Consider the following 455-nt stretch of genomic DNA (forward strand, 5'->3'; position numbering starts at 1 on the left):
CAGAGACTGGACCAAAGACTGGACCAAAGACTGGACCAAAGATTGGACCAAAGACTGGACCAAAGACTGGACCAAAGACTGGATGAGAGACTGGAATAAAGACTGGATGAGAGACTAGACCAGAGACTGGACCAAAGATTGGACCAAAGACTGGACCAAAGACTGGATGAGAGTCCAGACATGAGACTGGATGAGAGACTGGACCAGAGACTGGACCAAAGACTGGATGAGAGACTGGACCAAAGACTGGATGAGAGACTGGACCAGAGACTGGACCAGAGACTGGACCAAAGACTGGACCAAAGACTGGACCAGAGACTGGATGAGAGACTGGACCAAAGACTGGATGAGAGACTGGACCAGAGACTGGATGAGAGACTTGATCAGAGATTGAATAGGAGACTGAATCAGAGACTGGACTAGAGACTGGATTAGAGATTACTTAAGGGATGTCA

The sequence above is a fragment of the Cyprinodon variegatus genome, unplaced genomic scaffold, assembly GCF_000732505.1.
Source record: "Cyprinodon variegatus isolate N-32 unplaced genomic scaffold, C_variegatus-1.0 Scaffold1384, whole genome shotgun sequence".
Taxonomy (NCBI): domain Eukaryota; kingdom Metazoa; phylum Chordata; class Actinopteri; order Cyprinodontiformes; family Cyprinodontidae; genus Cyprinodon; species Cyprinodon variegatus.